Below are 15,680 nucleotides of genomic sequence, written 5' to 3'. Positions count from 1 at the left end.
AAAGTTGCACTGGGGGTGAGAGAAAGGGAGAGAGAGACGGAGGGAGAGAGAGGGAGACGGAGACCGAGACGGAGAGGAGGAAAAAAAAAAGGAGGAAAAAAAAAAAAAAGCAGCGAAGGGAGTTTGCAAATAATCAAGCGCCGATGGCACCGATCGCGGCTTCCCAGAAGGAGCGGGAGCGAGCGAGAGAAACCCTCTGCTGAGATTATGTGGGATCTTGTTTAACAACACATTTCAATCAGGAGAAAAAAGGAACAGTCAACAGAAGTTGGTGAAACACTTCTGTCTTCCCCCCCTCCTCTTTATAGAAAAGAGAGGAAAGGAAAAAAATAAAAAGGCAGCTGATTGAAGCTTTGCAACTCACTGGCTGTGGGGATCATATAATTTGTGCTCATGCTTTACAATAGCATGGAAAATTCCTACCTCTCCCCCTCTCCCCAAATAAATCTTCTATTCCCTCAAGGCATTTCACAATCTGGTTCACTGACAAAAGTTCCAATTTATCTTTTTTTTTTTTTTCGTTTAGCTCGCTTGCAGTGTAAATATTTAGCGGATGCATTTAAAATAAACATACGTTATTGCTTTTAGGAGTCAGGTTGTGTTTTTGTTTTGTTTTGTTTTAATAGGAGCCACATCAAAGAAGTGTTTACTAACTGAGATTGACAGCCTATTCTTCCCCTCCCTCTCTTCCCTTCTCCCTTCCCCTCCCCCCCCCCCCAACCCCCCCGGTTTTTTTAATTTTAAATCATCCTTCTCTCCGATTGAGCTGTAGGAGCACCAACCCGACGAGCATCATTTTTGTCGGCGCACAGAGGAAAGCTGAAGGAGAAGGCGCAGGAGCCCCCTTTGCCTGACAGGAGCTTTACAAAGGAAGGTCAGTCACCAGGTACCCATTACGCAGGCAAAGGAAACTGAGACTCATGCAAAGCCTCTGGCAAAGGTGGAAACAAAACCTCGGGCTGTGATCCTGCATTAAGAGCCGTCTGGATCTGCCTGCCTGGAGCTCCTTACAGATGAGCAGTCTGGGGCTGGACCGGTGAAGACGTAACTCCCTTTGTGCCTGCTGTGCCTGCTGATCCCCCAAAACGCTGCCTCTCGCTGTGCTGGTGCCACCCAGACCTGTCCCACCGCAGCGCTTGGTCGCAGCAGGGCTCAACTCCCGGCTACTGCCACTGCTGTCTCGAGGACGAGGCGAGAGGTAACTTTTCCTGGGGGATTTCAGCGTGAGCCGAGCGCTCCAGCCAGCCTGGCCCTTGTCTCGGGGTGCTGCGGGTGCCTACGCTGGCAGACAGAAGCAGGGCAGGGAACAGCCCCTGCTGCCCAGCCGATGGAGCAGGATGTGATCCCCAGGCTCCTGTGGGCCATCTTTGTTTGGAAGGTATCTTCAGTGTTTTGCATGATTTTTCTCCCTCCCCTGAAAAATGCCTGGAACTACCGGAGAGCTGTCTCACGCCCCATTAGCATTCTGTTTGCAACATGAAGCTGAGGATACATTTTAAATGTGTCAGGGAGTGCCACGCAGGGCTGGTGGAGGTGATTGAGGGCTCAAAAGTGGGCTGGGATGGCACTAGAGGAGTATGTACAGCAGAGGGAGCAAAACCTGCTCCCGTCTCGTGCCTGCTTCATTTTGAGACTGATCCCGAGATTAACCACCACTAAATCTTGGAAAGAAATGGACCTGCCTTCAGCTGGACCACTGGGGAGGTCCAGGCCAGAGATGGAGGGCAAGTGTGCAGATGACAGCAGGCACAGGATTTGGACTTGTTTCCTGTCCCTCTTTTATTTAGCTACGGTGACCCTCAGGGTTCAGCTCTAGGCATGAGTTGAAAGCCTCATATTTTACTGAAACAAGTTTCTGGTCATTGTAATTCTGTACTGCTGCCTTCTTTATGATGGAAAACCTTGTCTGCTTCCCAAGGCTACTGATGCTTCTGATCCCAGCCTGCCTCCCTGCAGGAGGAGCCACAAGAGGAGATGTGGAGAAGTCTTGTTGAAGCCTTGGAGAAGAGCAGAGGAGAAAACTGGAGGAGTGGGCTGCTACGGGAACCAGCTTCACTTCTTGGCCTTGCATTCTGCTGCAGCATGGCTCCAGGTCAGTGGCATCAGCCTTGCTGTCCTCAGCTGCAGAATGGGGGAAGATGTACCAGTCTTTGCTGTGTGAGACTGCACTGATAGTTTCTTCTTCCTTTCTTTCACCCTCGGCTATCCCGCAGCCTGTGGGGTCTCTGTTAACTCCACATCCATCAAAGCTGGCATGACACAGGAGCTTAAAATATAAACCAAACCCACTCCTTCCCAGAAGAAAAGGAGGAAGGGGTCATCAGAGATGTCTGCAGGACTCACCATGTGTGGCCTGGGCATGCAAGGGGTGCTCCCTGGCCCTGTGGCTGGTGGGTGGAGCACGAAGGGGGACACAGGAACATCCAAACCTGTGTGTGACATACTTAGGCAAATGCTAAAGCTGTTGGCTTCAAAGCACAGGTAATCTGCTTGTCTTAAGGAAAAGGTGCTGAACTTGATGGACTGCTTGGCTGGTCCAGGACAGCAATTCCTGAGTGCCTCTCAGGTTCAATATCAGCAAGGACATTATAGATTCTCATCCACTTACAACTTGTCCAAAGATAGGAAAATTAATGGACACGTTTTCACCAACAAGGACTGTTCTGATTTTACGTGTTTTTAAATGTTGTTACCAAATGAGGCCACATTTGGTAAATAAAACTCAACCCAAACAGGTCCTGACCTCGGCCCCAGACTGGCTGTGAAAACATGGTGCATAGACAATGCTGGTGTTTTCTGGGCATGTAGAGGGAGCAGGGACTTGCCCAACTAGGCACAGCCTTCCTCCCCAGCTCACACAGGGGCCTCGTCCTGACTGTCTCTTTCAGAGAGGACTTGGGGGATGTGATTGGAGCTAAGGGGCTACAACCGCTTGCTCTACTTCCCCACTGCTGTGAACAGATGGGAATGCACTCTGGAGATGGCCCAGCTCTGAGCCTACAACCTTCTTTCCATTCTCCCAAAAACTAAGCATCCATGCAAAGGTGTTACACCCTTTGTCATCTGGGTCCTTGAGGCAAGGCCAGAGCTGTGGTGTGAACGTGCCTGTGGTGTGAACATGCCTGTGGTGTGCACATACCTGTTGAGAGCCAGTTGTCAGCAGTGAAGCTGCAACAGCCCTGGGGCAAGGCTGTTCTGCTGGAGACATCATGGTCCACTCTCTTCCTGCCTGAGACTGCAGGGAGTGTCACTGAAATTTTGAATCCTGATAGACTTTCCCACCTCAACAGACTACCTCTTCTCTTTGTCCCCTTCACTTTGTGGGAGGATGGCAAGCCAGCACCGGAGAAGCACCTTTTAATGCCTCATCTGCAGGTTTTTTCATTTCTCCATTTGCATATTTGGGTCTCCCATAAACACAGCCCTAGTCTGGGTGCAGGTGCATGGCGTGCTCAGCTGTGTCATGGAGCACCATGTGCCACCAGCAGCATGCCCAGCTATGTCTGACCTGGCTGCTGGGTGGTGGTGGCAGGCACTGAGCCAGGGAAAGGAGGGGTGCCCTTTTTACAGCACTGGGCTGGCTCTCAAAGGGTCTCAATTTCTCTCCACATACACAAATCTTGGTGGTCTTGGCATGTAACTCCTCCAGAAAGGCACCTGGTGTTTCACTGGTGTGTCCCAGGGGCCTGCTGGTAACAACCTGAGCCTATCCTTAACTGCAGTGGGAGCAACAGGAGCTGCTGTTTCTTGCTGGATTTGAAGAGAGTTTGGGCTTCTTTTTCTTTTCCCTTAGAAATTATTACAGATTTTGGAAGTCAAGTTTAAGAAGAAAGGCAGATGAGTTTTAAAACATAATTTTTGATCGTCATTCCTCTTTTAGGGGAGTTGTGTGAGTGGAAACAAGATGCTTTTTGATCTCTCAGAGCCAGAAATGCTATGGTGGTATCACCTGCTCTTCTTTGGTGTCTCTGCTAGACCCTGCCTGTGGGGCATTGCCGGAGGTGCATGCTGCTGAGATGCAATTTATTCCTCTTCCCCCCAAAGCTGGGGGGTCTGTGGCTCCCAGGTTTCTTGGTTCAGTGTCCATCCACTGGACTTATTTCTTTGGAGAGATTGAGCCTAAAACTGTACTAATAAAAGACTGTATGGTACGTTAAGAACAACACCAACAACAAAAACATAACAAACCAAAAAAAACCTCCAAAAAAGCAGAAGAGAAAGGCTGGAAGCACACAGGATGAGCATGTCCCCTTCAGTGACAATCTTTCATACCCATTTGTCTTCATGCTGCTTCATTTTGGTGGAGCTGAAATGCAGCAAGTTGTTAACAAGGATCAGGCCCCAAATCTTTCACGTTAAGCAAAGCAAAATTCTTTTTTTTGAACACCGGGGAAGGTTTCCCAGTGAAATACACATAGTTGTTTTCTTTTTAAATGTAAATCAGTGAGGGAATGGACAGTTTAATTAAAAGCAAAATTATTAGGTAAGTGCTGAGGGAATCTACATTATTTGCTGGGTACACTCACATATTTTTACTGGTGAGTCAATTGCAATTTTTAATTTCTTTCCACCTAGTAAGACTAGCTCAGAGAGTAGCCATTGTGATGTGGAATATTTGGAGAAGGATTTTTCCACAGATAGCAGGAATGTCTGTTCTGTGTGCAAGTTGTGGATGCCCAGGCAGCCTGCTATGTTATGTCCATTACATCTCTGCTAATCACAGAATATTCTGAGTTGGAAGGGACCCACAAGGTTCATCATTAGCAAACACTTGCTATAAGCTACCTCTTGGCATTACCTGGAGAAAATCCTGTCCCTTGTGACAGGGATTTTGGGTTGCTGCTAGTGACTGAGGCTTTCAATCCACCTATCCCTCCACAAGCCTTTTTGCCAGGCAGATACTTTGTGGAAGCCCCCCTGCCCTTTCCCCCAAGCCCATGTGTCCCTCTTTCACACAGCAAATGATCCAGATGGACTTCCAAGCACACCAGAAAACAGCCAGAGTACTGGGCTGGGATATGACTGCTTATTTTGTAAAGTTCTGAGGGAAGGCCCTTATCTTTGAACACATATGGAAAATATGCTGCATGCTTGAGTAGGGCTGGAGACCGATGGCTCCGTCACAGCTGAAGTTCAAAATAACACCACAAAAACCTACAGCACAATTATCCCATGCACCAGCAAGTGGAGCTTCATAAGAAGTCAGATATTTTTACTCAGTCTGAACATCAGTGGCTTCCTCAATGCAGCTGATGTGATGTAAGTGCTCCTTTCAGGGACAAATGGGTCTGTGGCGCAGGGCTACAGTGGGATGAGACTTAATTCCCACTATGAAACCAGATGAAGCTGATAAAGCCTCAGTGGCTTCAACAGATGATGGAGACAGGAGTGTGGTGAGGAGAGACAGGAGAGATGCTGTGAAATGCTTTGGGTATCAGGGATGGAGGAAGGCGCGATGCGAGCGCACAGCCTGATCAGGGCCCGGGGGAAGGCAGAGATCTGGGTCACCTCACCCAAGCCTAACACCACATCTGATCACATCCCTCAGCTTGCCTCCCCAGCAGGAGTATGGCTGAAATAAATGCCCTAAAAATGAGGTGGCCTCTCCATTTGAGGGGTTAAACACAATTTCCCATTGTCGAGCTTTTGCATTTGGCTCAGGTATTGTTGCAGGGTCTTGGATCCCTTTCTTCTTATTATTAATAACAGAAACTTTGAAATATATTTTAAAGAAAAGTGCTTATCAGATAATGAAATTCTAGCTGTGGTTGTCTTTCAAACAACCAGGGCCATGATTTAATTGGAAGTAATTATAGACTTTTCTGAAGTATAATTTTTAGGGTATTTTTTCCCCTGACATTTGCAGTGTGGAAATTAAAAATAAAAGGATGTCAGAATCACGAGATTTCAATCTTTCTTCAAACAATAATGTCGGCTAGTGTCAGAGGTTTGTCCTTGGCTGGAAAAGAGAAAAACTCACAGAAGAAAATCCTTCTGGTGAAAATCACCAATAGCACCTACTGGTGCATTTGCTGTGCTGAGGAATTCCTGAGAGACCCCTGTTTCCCAGAGCTCACTGGAAACCCTCCTACCTCTGCTGCAGTGGGAAAGGGCACATCAGTACCTAGCTCCTGAGAGTAGCACACTTGTGATGCAGGCTTTGTTAATTATTCCACCAGTAAAGCTGTATTAAAAGGTACACTTACAGCAAGGAAAGAAAATTCCCATTCTACACAACAAAAAATTAAATGTAGTCCTTGTATCCTGCTGAAAATAAAGTTATTTCCATACTTCTTTTCCCCCAATATTTTTTTTCCAAATTTTTAAACAGGAAATGTTTCAAATTATCTCTTTCTAAATTTTACCCTGTTTTCACTTTGCAGAGCCTCATCCTCCTTTGGTGAAACCATCAGTGTATCCCCTAAACTTTGACTCATGCTCTCTGTCTTACCGAAAGTGCCATTTCCAAGGGAGGGACAGTCTCTGCCAGCACCAACTTAACCTTTTTAATGGCCAGTGGCATCAGCAGGGCCCCGTGGGCAGAGCCTGAGCTCCTGCCAGCCTGTGTGGCTCTGCTGGTACTGGTGATGCTGTGATGCCCCTGGACACATATGCAACCACTCAGAGGACAGTTTGGCTCAGCCTCTCAAAACACATTCTCCAGACTTCAAATCATTTCCGTAGGGATGTGGATGCACACGTGAAGAATCATCTTGCACTCCCAATTCTCTGCTTCTGGATCTGAAGTTTTATAACTAATGCCCATTTAAAATCCATTCCTGAACACCAGTCAAAGGGAAAGGAAGGGATTATTTCAGATTACAATGGCAACATATATAAAAATAAAAAGTTCCATACAAGGCTGTGATTCACTCTATAAAGTGCTGTAGAGGATTGTATGAGGGATGCCCAGTTCTGCAAAGTGTGTTGACTTTTTGATGAGGCATTAGGTGAGGTTCCCTATCATTACAGGCTCTATGGAGTTATTAACATCATGATTTATAAGCCAAATTCCTGCTTGGCAATGCCTGCCTGGCCCACTCATGTACCCCACCTCACTGCTCAGCTTTACTTATTCCACTTCACACTCCACCTTAAAAATCCCATTGCGTGGCCTTTCCAGTGAAGAGCAGCTATATTTCATCTCAGACATGGCTTCAGCAACAAGGGAAGGGATTTCCCTCTACTCTTCAGCCTCCAAAAAAGCCTTTTCAAAGAGAGACATTTTATTATATGGGGGAAAAAATTATACAGACTGAGGTAAAAATTTTGGTCAGGCCTTATAAAACAAATACAGTGACCTTAAAGTAATAAAATTTTCTGTGGCACTTTGCCAGAGCTGATCTTCTATGCTATACTTCAGGGATAAGTATGGATGTGCTGACAGAAACCTCGTGGCTTCCAGCCTGTGCGATGTGTAGAGCCTCAAGGGATTTTCTGGAAAGCATCTGCTTTTCCAAAGTTAAACATTTTTTATCCCTTTCCCAAAATGGCCATCAGACCAGCAGTGTTTCAAAGACAAGCACACGTGTCTACTTCCACGCCTTTCATGCCGTCAACAGAAAATATCTGAAATTGCAGGCAAAGTTTCCAAGAAAGCAGAAATGGAGATTTTCTTTACTTTAAATTTCCAAGTACCTTCCAGCAGTCTTTTCTCTGTCTTTGCACCAGTGCCTTGCTCACCTGGGAGCCTGGAGAACGGAGCCCATGACCTGACCACGGATCTCTCTGGGGACTCTGTGTGCTCAGGGACTGTGGGCCAAGGAGTGCATTTGGTACAGGCAGTGCCAGCCACAACACAGCCCTGAGCTTGGCGGGAGCCTTCTGGCCAGGGGTGGAAAACTCTTCTGGTATTTACACTTATTTGGCTATGCAGTGGATATTATCCTTTTTTCCTGCCCAGATCACTATGAGAGCCAAACCTGGCCATGATGTCCACCACTGTTAATGCTGTACCAAAAGATAAGCTATTGGTGAAAGTTTGACACAAAAGCATTGTGCATTGCTGATTAGTCACAGCCTGTGACTATCACAGCTTTAAAAATTGTGATCATGAGGTCTTGTCTTGCGACCCTGCTGCCCACCCTCTCCCACAGAGAGGGAGAGGAATAAATATTTACTACTTCTCAAAATAACACCCAGCCACACGCACCCTTACTGCTGCAATGTAGTTCATCTAATTGAAATAAGAACATAAGTAAATTGTTTGTCAAGGCAGTTTATTAGGACGAGATTGCTGTGTCAGGAGCTCCCTCACTGTGAGAGATGCTGTGTTGTCTCTCTTAATATTTAATGTCATTTTAATAATATTTCCCAGTTAGGGGTGCAGGCTGATGCTATAGATTAAAGCCTGCCAAAGTGGGGAGGAATAAAAGCTTGAGGTCAGCTTCATTCCATTGACTTTTCCACCTGGAGGCTGGGCAAAGAGCAATGCTGCACTTTTTCCAAGGGACTCAGCCACTCCCTGGTACTTCTCTCAGCAGCGTTATCTCAGATTTGTGGATTTTTCCTTTCACTCACTCAGAAGGACATTTTAAAATATGAGGATCACATCCTGAGGAGATAGAGATGAAAAACCCACCTTTTTTCCTTTGACAAACCCACTTCTCTTTGCAATGCTGCTCCACTTGGGCTCATTATTCAGACAGTACCATAAACTACTGAATTTCTCCCAAGCTCTTGATTGTATCTGCAGCTACAGCACTCTTGACCCTCGGTGACAAGCCTTGTTTTGGAAGTCTCTGGATTAAAATCAGAAGTGTTTTAGCCAAGGAGCGGGGATCTGCAGCTTAAATATCAAAGGTCTCTGCTCATAAAGAGTCCTCCAATGCTGCCTCAGTGTCACCCCCCAGCCCTCACAGAGCTGCCTTGGCTGCAGAGCTGCTGCACTGATGGTGCCTCAGTCCCCATGCCATCCCTCCAGACATCTCCTGGCAGCAATGCCCAGCCCAGGCTCTTCCTTGTTGTGAAAGAGTCCTGGTTGAAGGACCATGGAGTCAGAGCCTTTTGAAGCTGCTGCGTAATAAGCTGTATTCTTTCCCCAAACATTACTAGACAGTTCAATAATTACATGAACTTTGTAATCAGCCAAACCAGCAAAGCCATCCACCTGACGTACACGTAGCACTTGTGAGTAATTTTACATAAAGGGCAGGTACTTTTGTACTTAGTGCACAGGCCTTGTGCACAAACAGCTATAGAAGGAGGGCCCAATTATAAATAAACTGTCCTTAGTTGTCACTTTGCTGTCTCTGACTTCCCACGCATTCAAATGGTGAGACTGATTCATTTAATCTTACTCTAAAGCAGCAAGCCACAGAGTCAGTTTCCTGACAGTTGCTTTAAAAAGCGTAGCTGAGCTCTCTTGAATTGTCTTCCCTTGTATTATATTTAGACATTGTGATCAGAGTATCTGTCATGATATGCTTTTACTTTAAGGCAGAAGTTCAAGCCGCTTCCTGAAAACAGAGGTGCTCCTGGGAGCCCAAGGGGCACGAGAGCTGGGGCTCAGCATTTGGGAGCAGGGATCTTCAGCACCACTTGTGCTGCTGGCTCCCCTGCACAGCCAGCCTCATGAAAACCTGAGTTTTCAAATAAGTGCAACATCACTTACCATAATGAGACTACTGGGAAGGGTGGAGGCAGCGAAAGACTTAGCGGCTGTTTCCAAGGGTTTTAGAAATATCAGCTCAGCAATTCTTACGATCTTCCCTTCTCCCCTCCTTCCTTCTTCTCCTCTCCAAATCTTGTCAAAGGCTTGGATGCAAAATCTGGACACTCCTGTCACATGAACATGGCTTTTATATGTTTGTGTCATTGCAAAGCAGATTATAATGACTACACTTCATGCATTTTACCCTAATTAAGTCAGTGGAGGTTTCAAGGCAGATACAAACTCGACATGCAGCTCTGCCCTTGACAATTGCCTACCAAAGAGAATACCTGAAAGCTCTTGTTTTGCTAAAGATGCTATTTAATATTTTGTAATGCTCTGGTAAACGTAGTCAGTGAATGTGGAGTCTTCTGTTTCTAAAGTATTGTGGAGGAGGTTTATTGGAGTTATGCTGAAGGAGGTTTCCTTGTTCCATGCCTTCCTTTGCAGAGCAGTTGTCAGATACTGAACTGAAGGTTCCAGTCCTGCTGACCACTGTCTGTGATGAGGAGACCCCCAGACTCCAGCAGACTCAGCCACTGCTCTGGTAGCAGGAGCTCTCCAAATGTGACCAGGATCTGTCAGACAGGACAAAGTGAAAGACATGCTGGGCTCTGAGGTACCAGGGGGATGGGAAGGGCTCTGTGTAGAGGGGGAGTGGTAGAGAGCAGATGCCATGCCTCTGTTGTGTTTTGTTAACCCAAATTTAACACACTGTGGAATTTAACATACTGAATTGAATGGTGAGTTTCTCCCTTTTGTAGGATGCCTGTCTTCCTCTAGCTGATAACAGAGATTTGTAAATCTATTATTGCTTCCACGTACCTTCAGAGAAACTTGTGCTTTAGGTTTTATGTGTTGAAAACTTTAGGTCCTAGGTCCACATTCAAATGTCTGTCCAAATGTGATTGGACAGACATTTGAATTCCTTTAAGACTGGTCATATTCCTTTCCCTCAGATAAAATTGTCATGCTAGAAGTTTTCCACCATCCCTGTGTCTCCAGAGAGAATCTTGGAGACTTGAAGGTGACTTTTCTGAAAAATGGTCTCAATATAATTCCAAAAATACCTTATAATTTGGAGCCTGCTCCTCAACCTCCAGCAGAGATCAAAGAGATCCCAGAAAATATATTAAGCACCATGCATTCCTAGGAGCTGTGCCTTTGGCTGTAATGAATCAATCAACTACCCTTTTATCAACCATGTATAAACTGACTTAGGGCATTTTGGAGACAAAGGCTACTAGTACAAGGCTGCTGGTTTAGGCTTTGTTTTCATTAAAAAGTTTGACTCCAAAGGAAGATCTTTGTTTTCAAACAGTGTTTTTTACATCTTCCTGTTATTTTCACCTTCAGGCTTGCTCAGCCAGTTGGATATGAAAAACTTGTTCTTGCTTCCTAGTGGCAAGACCATGTGTGGATGGTGTGTATGGGGTGCTAATTACTGTCTGTCACTGGTATTTATGGGGTTCCAATCACTACGGCACCGTGGTGCCAGGGACAATATTGAGATAAGCAGGTAAATTATGGAACGTGGACTCTGCTCTTCCCATCCACAGTGCTTGGCCCCTTCGACTTGGAGACTTTGTCCCCTTGCTCATGCTCAGATGTGGGCACCTGAGAAGAAGTGAGGTTTGTGCTTTGCTGTGAACAGCTCTGTCCTGTGAGCTCAGCCAGGCTGTACCTGGTACCCCTGGCTCCATCTGGGATCACATCCTGCTCCCATCCCTCATGCTGGCCGTGGCACCAGCTCTGTGACCGGTGGCACTGGGAGCAGAGCCCACAGAATGGCCTGTGTGGCCTTCACACCAGCTGCTGCTGAGCCCTTTTCCATGGAACGTTTTCCAAAATCCAACAAGCTGTGTAAACTGGGAGAGCGGAAATCAATTGAGGTGCTGATTCCCAGCCTGTGCAGGATCACGGAAGATGTCCCAGTCAGACAGCATGGAAAGCTTTGATCTCTTTGGAGAAGCAGGATCACGGAAGATGTCCCAGTCAGACAGCATTTGATCTCTTTGGAGACAGGAACTGCCATGAAGCAGAGGGCTGCTGGAGCCTGGCTGGCATTAATGGGAAGAATTTCTTCTGGCTACTGGCGCTAAAGAGACAGTTTGCTTCTCAGGCAAACTCAGCCCTTTGACCAACTTGACCAAAGCTGTGGCCAGAGAGTCAGTCTCAGTCTGATTCTGAGAAAAACACATGCCTGGAACTCCATTTCTACCACTACAGAGAAATTAATATGAACCCACAAGAAAGTGGAGATGACATGAAAAAATGCAGGTCACTGTAGGAGCTAGTTCTTAAGTGGGACAGGCATAAATTTCCTTAATGTGGATATAGAAAAGGACGTATTTTGTTTCTATTATTACTTGATTGTGGGAGGTTAAAGGGAAATTTTCTCACAAACTCAAGAAAGAAGTGTTCAAAACTAATTTTTAAAATGTGAAAATAAAAACAAAACAAAACAAAAAAATAGAAAGGAAATTGTGATGGAGGATCTGTGTAAAATTTTTTTTCTTTTTGATCAGCTCTGATGGTTCTAATTGATGTCCAAGGAGAAATCTTGGTGATTTGGAGATGAAAAGGAAAGGAATTGCATCCTTGGTAAGCCCTGCCTATGGGACAGCAACCCCGGGACATGCTGAAAATGTTTAAATAAGGAATGTGCCATGAACCAACATTTATCTCCTACTTACCCTTACAGCTATTTCCTTACCCTCAAATTTTCAGGAATGAAAAGCTGTAAGGACCAGTAATTATGCTGAGATTTTCCCTTTATGTAGCACTGCTCACGCAAGAATTCCAGCCCATTACACAAATAGCAGTGCCGTGCTTGTCGGGGCCCTTTGAAGCACAAAGTGCCATTGCTGCCAGCTTGGTTTGCTCGGGGGCAGAGGGAGATGAAGGCATGGAGGCTGCAATGCTGGGATGCCCTCCCGGGTCGCCCATGCCCCTCCTGCTTTGGGTTTTCTGGCCTCACTGCCCACCTGAGGCCAGGCTCTTTTGGGATGATGGAGCATTTCCAGACTTTGCTTGGGTGCACCTGGCAAACAGGGAATGGGCACCCAGCGCTCAGTGCCGAGCCAGCCGCTGATCCTGCCCTGCATTGCTGAGAGCTGCTCCGTGACGCCAGAGGGTTCGCAGGGAGCAAGCAGGGCTGGAGTCAGGTTACACTGACTCCCAAGTTCCAGGCAGCGGCTGCCCAGGGAAAACACATGCCCACGTAAATAAAGAGGGAAATAATTGTAAATGAGTAATTAACTGAGCAGAAGTAAAAGTGGGAAGCTGAAAGACTGAAAGAAAAGAGAAGCGCCTGAGCTTTTTTGGAGATGCAGAGGCTTGCATTTTACATCTAAAGAAATAGAGGAAGAAATTTAAATGCATATTTAGAAAAAAAAAATCCAGTGGGAAATGTGAAAAGAACCACTTTTATGATGAAGCCTCTGAAGTGACAAAGCTATAAATGCACAATTCCAAATATCAACCATTTCTTCTTCAACAGTGAAAAAACCCAAATAATTAATTCTGTAGAGAGTTAAAGCAAACTTTTGGAAAAGCACCTGGGAACAATGCTGGGAATTGCCCACCCTATGATTTTTGCTCCTGCCACAGGGCAGTATAAGTGAAACATTATTTACTCCAAGAAACGTTGCATTCCTTTCTTCTCACCACTATCTTGCTTACAATCAGGTGTATTTATAGAAACCTGCTCCAAGACCTGAGATGCACTGCCACCAGCCTCCCAGCACCATCCACTCAGTGGTCAGTGGAAGGATAAAGACTCCTATCCAGGGAAATACCCTTTCCCATAGAACCATAGAATGCTTTGTGCTGGAAGGCACCTTTAAACATCATCTGCCTCAACTCCCCTTCCACAGAAAGGGACATTTTCAACCAGATCATGTTGCTCAGAGACCTGTCCAACCTAACCTTGAATATTTCCAGGGATGGGGCCTCTATCACCCTCTCTGGGCAAGCTGTGCTAGTGTTTCACCACCTTCATTGCAAAAAATTTATTCTGTTTATCAAGTCTGAATCTACCCTGTTATAATTTAAAACCCTCACTCCTTGTCCTGTTGCCATTGTCCCTACTAAAAAGTCAGTCTCCATCATTTTATAAGCCCTCTTCAGGTACTGGAAGGTCACTATAAGGTCTCCCAGGAGCCCTCTCTTATCCAGTTGAACAACCCCAACTCTCTCAGCCTTTCCTGATGGAAGAGGTGTTCCAGCCTTCTAATCATCTTCACATTAAGCAGAAAATGGCTTATCAGGGAGGCAGGATTTCACTTAGAGGGCTGCAGACTAAAAACCCAGTCTTTAACTTTCTCTGAGAGACAAGATGGAAAGCAAATCTAAACATGCTTTCTTTGCTCAACCACCACAAGGTACCTTGGGTACTTTGCTGACATGATTCTGGTTGAAAGAAAATTCAGTGGGAAATTTGTCACCAAACTAAACTCACCACTATCAAATTAATTCTGGATCCAAAGGAGCCAAGCAAATTTGATTGTACTTGTTGAAATGTATTTTGGACAATGATGAAGGACCTAGGCCAGCTGCTGCTCACTGAGCTCTTTTGTAGGCAACACTTGCATGGATTGCAATTGGGGATGGCTGAATGAGGGCTGGATGGGGTAATGGCACTGGGCTGGTGATGGAGGGGCTGGTGCTTGGAGACCAAATGACATTCCTCAACCTGGGATAATTCTGAATCCCCAGAGATGGGGCAGCCAGGTACCTGCTGCCTTTTTTCTGGTTAGAAGATAACTGGAGTGGCACTGTAAGGAAAAGTTTAAGGCAATGTGATTGGAAAACAAAAAGGAAATAAAGTTCCTTTATGATTCCTCTATGATTTTGTGGCTCTTAGAGCATGCTGGGTGGTGGGACTGGAAGTGTGGAAGCGCAGCACACAGAGACTTTATTAGCTTGACAAACTAGAAAGACTGATGTGTTTTGGCACTCCATCACTGTTACTGGCCTTTGGTGAGGCAGTGTCTTTGGGCAATGCTATTTCCAGGCAGGATTCTTCTGGCCTTATATATACCCTGCCTGTTGGGCACACGAGAGCTGTGCTATTTAACCCTCCTTCCCCTTGTTTATATTCCTCATTCCCACACAATCCATAGGCAACGTTGAGGAGAAATTGAAACTTTCCCTGTTTCAATTGGTGTCACCACAAAGGAATAGATTATTACTGACACTGATCCCAATTTAATCCTTCCAATAATCTGATTTTCCCAAGCCTATTTATATCCTTGAAATGACAGTAGGGTTTAAAGTGATACAAATACCTGAGCCTAAGTGCTGGTACTATCCACAGCAGTCTGGTCCACTTTTGACCCTTCAGAATAAAATGTAACCCCAAATATTATTTGATAAATCTCTTCCCAAGTGTTTGTAGTGCTAGACTGGTCCTTGGCTCCTCTTTTTAACTAGCTATTTCACATTACAGATTTATTCTCCTATACACTAGTATCAAGCTGAAGTCCAAAAATAAGTTTTAAAACTCATATAAATGTAGAAGTTCTTTTCCCTTTGCGAATTTTAATAACTTTCTGGTGTCTGGAAATGATCTAGAAGTAAAGCTTTCATAGCACTGTAAGAAGTATAAACCTGTTCTAATTTGTTATTTCATCCAGCAACCTGAGAACTTTTTTTTATTTTCCTGGGATTTAAGGTGATCAGCCAATGTTTTCTCCCATCCCCAATCTCCTTAAGAAGCTTATTAATGCTTTACATTGAAAATAAAGACAAACCAATCTGAAAACAAAGCCATCCTTAGCGCTGGATATTGTAAATGTGCTTGCTGGACTACTTCCACTATTAGTAACCAATTCATTTTAATATTGCTCCTGCTTCTTGCTAGATCTGCACAACCTCAGTTCACACGTAGCCAAGGAGCAGTTCAACCAGCAGTCAGCAGGTTTTTGTTCCTTTTTTCCCCCACTCTTATAATTCAGTGCAGTGACTTGTTTATATAACCAAATCCTTTTGTTTCTCCAAAAGGGACTTGGCTATTTCACTTGAG

The 15,680-nt window shown here is 45.4% G+C and overlaps 1 long non-coding RNA gene across 2 annotated transcripts; it reads left to right on the top strand.

Annotated features, from left to right (window-relative positions):
* Positions 1 to 741: 741 nt before the first annotated feature.
* On the top strand, positions 742 to 11,617 carry LOC120501722. Of its 2 annotated transcripts, none has more exons than XR_005627383.1 (3): positions 742 to 1,378; positions 1,919 to 2,092; positions 10,103 to 11,617. It is a non-coding gene; the product is annotated as an uncharacterized LOC120501722 (long non-coding RNA). The 2 variants fall into 2 exon arrangements; XR_005627382.1 differs by having other exon boundaries at positions 751 to 1,198.
* The last annotated feature ends 4,063 nt before the right edge of the window (positions 11,618 to 15,680 follow it).

Source organism: Passer montanus, unplaced genomic scaffold (assembly GCF_014805655.1).
Source record: "Passer montanus isolate IOZ18808 unplaced genomic scaffold, ASM1480565v1 scaffold20, whole genome shotgun sequence".
Classification (NCBI taxonomy): Eukaryota; Metazoa; Chordata; class Aves; order Passeriformes; family Passeridae; genus Passer; species Passer montanus.
The sequence above is the reverse complement of the archived record's forward strand: the minus strand, read 5'-3'. Positions and strand labels throughout refer to the sequence as shown.